The sequence below is a fragment of the Odontomachus brunneus genome, unplaced genomic scaffold (genome assembly GCF_010583005.1).
Source record: "Odontomachus brunneus isolate Ranch 3 - 2012 unplaced genomic scaffold, Obru_v1 Obru_scaffold_023, whole genome shotgun sequence".
Taxonomy (NCBI): domain Eukaryota; kingdom Metazoa; phylum Arthropoda; class Insecta; order Hymenoptera; family Formicidae; genus Odontomachus; species Odontomachus brunneus.
In genome coordinates this window covers 2565843-2569521 of record NW_022639473.1, presented here as the reverse complement: position 1 = coordinate 2569521, position 3679 = coordinate 2565843, and the positions used below count along the sequence as shown (strand labels likewise).

General features: G+C 47.0%; 2 protein-coding genes across 5 annotated transcripts in view; one reads left to right on the top strand and one right to left on the bottom strand.

Annotated features, from left to right (window-relative positions):
* LOC116842249 (hemicentin-1-like) overlaps positions 1 to 3679 on the top strand; it is a 328593-nt gene that overhangs the window by 170047 nt on the left and 154867 nt on the right. The gene's annotated exons all lie outside the window — the stretch shown is intronic.
* LOC116842254 overlaps positions 1 to 3679 on the bottom strand; it is a 206615-nt gene that overhangs the window by 53532 nt on the left and 149404 nt on the right. The gene's annotated exons all lie outside the window — the stretch shown is intronic.

Below are 3679 nucleotides of genomic sequence, written 5' to 3'. Positions count from 1 at the left end.
GAGAGAGAGAGAGAGAGAGAGAGAGAGAGAGAGAGAGAGAGAGAGAGAGAGAGAGAGAGAGAAAGAGAGACAGAGAGAGTGAGCAAGCGAGCGAGCGCGGGCAAATTTTGGGCAATATGTTTGTAGGAGCGTCATAAGCCTCGAGGAAGCGAATGAAGGATCCGCGCGCGATTCCGACTTTGAACGTTATGCACTTAATTGGCTTGGGTACCACCTGTACGTCAGCGTATATTAGTGGAATTGCGAGTGATCGGGCAAGATCGCCCGATAGGTGCCTTGGAGCTCGTACGACTAATTTAATTGACTGTTCATACGAAGTTGGAGGATTAGATGCGAGTAGATAGTCGGGCTTGCATGTGTCGCGCGGGAGGCTTCTTGTAGACGCGCGCACGTCGGTGGCGGTGGCGTATAGGTACGGGTGCACAGACAGGTATCGGATACCCCATATAATGCGAATACTCGCATGAGAACACGTTTAACGCTCGCGATCGTGTAATCACCGCTAAGGAAATCCTTCACATAATTATTTAACTTGCGCAAATATCGATTTCGACGAGCGCGTAAACTGTACACTTCGCTCCTCGGCTTACTCGCTTACTCGGCTCGTTGATGCAGCTTTTCGAGTTGAGGACCAACTTAGGGGGATACCAAGTTATGCTTAGTACGTAAACTTGAATTACCGGGCCGATAAACGAAATTTCACGAAGCGAAAAGAGCGCACGCGAGCGCGTTCCCCTCAATTGCGCGCGGCTTTGTCACACCTAGCTCGGATGTATTGTACACCGTCATGGGTGCGGGTCTGATTGAACGACCAAACAACCCAGACGAAGTATCCTGCCTCGTTTGTCCCACTCGATAAACGCGAATTGCGTCGAAACTACAATGTTCACGGACCGAGGATGAGTACGAAATTCAACGCTGGGAATGGAGGACGAGTCGGGGATAGCTCGAAAAAGACGAAGAGAGAAAGAGACATGCAGAGAGAGAAAGAGAGAGAGAGAGAGAGAGAGAGAGAGAGAGAGAGAGAGTGAGAAGGATGAAAGAGATAGCGGAGAATTCGCTGAAATTTCGCGGAGAGCGAATTTGTTCCGCCGGTGAACAGGCTCGTGGGAGAGAAGAGAGAGAAAAAAAGTTTAGATTACCAGAGTCCGTGCGCGCGAGGATATATATAGAATTCTTGTTTCCTCCTTTTTTCCTAGGCGAGCGTAAGAGGCTTGCACTTGTGTGCTTTTCGACTTAATGTCCTGTTCCCAACATATAATATCTATCTTCTAGTGCCGCAGAGAGCTCTGACTTCCACGGGCCGAGACCGCTCAAAATTGAACCGAGTATTACGCCGGGACGAAAGTAAGATAAAAGGCTCTATTCCACTTTCGGATAACTGATGCTCGCCGTACACTCGCGCACAGAGAGAGAGAAAGAGAGGGAAAGAGATAAAACATTCGCGGACACCTCGCCGCGCAAAAGGATCTCGTTGCAGCGGACAAAAGTGTTAAAAATCGACATCGTTACCATATATAATCCTTTAAGTGATTTAGGTACTCGTGCTGTTGACAATAAGACACGATGATGCGCGGTGCTGTTTTATCTCACTGTTCCTTCGCATCAGATGTACTTGGCGTGCAACAAGCGCGCGGGCGGGCGGGCGTGAGCATAAATTGTAAGCTTGTTTCGGACGTAATACCGTGTTACGCGAGGCTAATGAACACAGCGAAGAATAACGAACGTAAAAAGATAATAAATAACGAAATGAAACACTCCCGGGCTTTACGTGTAACGCGTAACGCTTCTCTCGGTAGCTTCGCGCAGTGCAGCGTCGCTTTTTATGATAATGAAAATTTAATCAACCAATATGCCGGGGTGTACCGGCGTAATTTAACGCTGATTACTCCTATTGTTACAACGAGGTAAAGATCTACAGGGTTGAAATAATTATAAGTTCGCATGCACGCCGATGATTATATGAGGGGCAGCTTAAGTCATAAATATTCAGGAAGAGCTAGCTGGCGGAAGGCAGGATTCTGTTAAATTAATGAAGACTTTGTTTTTTTATCGTGCGAATTACAGAGATATGTCTCGAAACAAAATTTTCGCGACTCGAGCAGCCTTCGCAATCACGAGCGCGTGAATATTACTAGTATGACTAACCGCGTCGAGTAGACGAAGGGAGGAGGAAGGGTTTAACCTTTCTCGCGCGGAAGCTGCGAATATCGTCGACGAGAGAACTCGGATATCCGACTCGTGTGAGCAAAGAGTTGCGAATTGTCTCGAAGCGGGGAGCCGCGAATTATCGCGGATATCGTCGTAGACTGCTCGTCGCCGAGGCTCGTGTCAGTTCACATTCGCAGCGGGATCGAAATCTCGTTTCGCGACCGCGATAGCATCCCGCTCCTGAGGATTACGCGTCTACCGAAGCAGCGCCGAGAATTGTCCCGAAATTGAAGCGTCTACGAGCCAAGAAGAAGGATAACGGGCGCGTGCATGCCTCTCGCTCTTCGTCTTATCTATCTATCGAGCCACCGAACACGTAGACAACGACGACTCTCTGTGGAAAATCACTTTAAGAGCGACGGCACTCTCAGGGTGGTAAAAGAGACAGCCGATTCGTACGGGGAGGGGGAGAGAGAGAGAGAGAGAAGTTACCTCCGAAATCGTGTCGTTTTCGCGACCGAAAAAACCGCTGTTTTCGACCCCTCGAACGTTTATTAAAACACTAGCACACTCTCGCCGCCTCGCCTTGTCTCGCTTTTTATCTTTTTCGAAGTGGCTGCTGTTTCGTTGTCCGCAATGCGGTCGACGTGCTGCTGTAGATTGTCATTTTGCTAAATTAGTTCACAGCGCGAGGAAATACACACAGATATTCGAAAATTATCGTTCGTCTCTCATATTTCATATTCCACTTTTTACAATAAATGTCATATGAAAATATCCGGAATCTTAGTCGGCGAAGTAGCATCAGAGAGAAAGAGAGAGAGAGAGAGAGAGAGAGACTTCGGGAACCTAATTAATTTCAGCAAGAAGAGACATTCGCCGCGCGCGAGCACACTTTATGGGATCTTAATTTAAAGTTAGAGTAGGTTGCGCCGCGGTAATCCAACATGGAAAATTGAAGCGTTACGAGACCGATTTGACCGAGTTTTTATTACGGACAACTTGATTCCAAATTAATTGAAAGGATGCCGCGGTTTTAAGGAATCGCTATACTTCCGGAACATCCTGTACACTGAAGTAAGAACAGAGGCTGTCGCGCGCTACATCCGCGATAGCAACTTTTAATACGTCCTTATTTCGTCGGTTTGTAGGTCGGAGGTTTTGTCTGTGTATTTTAGTTTTAGTTTTGCTCGGCCGTTGCCATCACGACCAAATAGTATGATAGAAAGGTTCTCGAATCTCTTGGACTCTGTTAGGCGTTATTGTACACTTTTAAAGATAGATAACGCGTCGCTCAATATAACTGCGACATACACATGTACACACGTTTCCCAACATAGAAAATTGCACGAGTACAAATTCAGTTGTATTTCTAGCGAATTTCTGACAGTTTTGGGATGGGAAAGATCAGAGATGTTTCGTGCGAATTTGGTTTCAGCTTTAATTTACATTTACTTTAGCTCGCTCTCGCTTTCTCTCTCTCTCTCTCTCTCTCTCTCTCTCTCTCTCTCTCTCTCTCTCTCTCTCT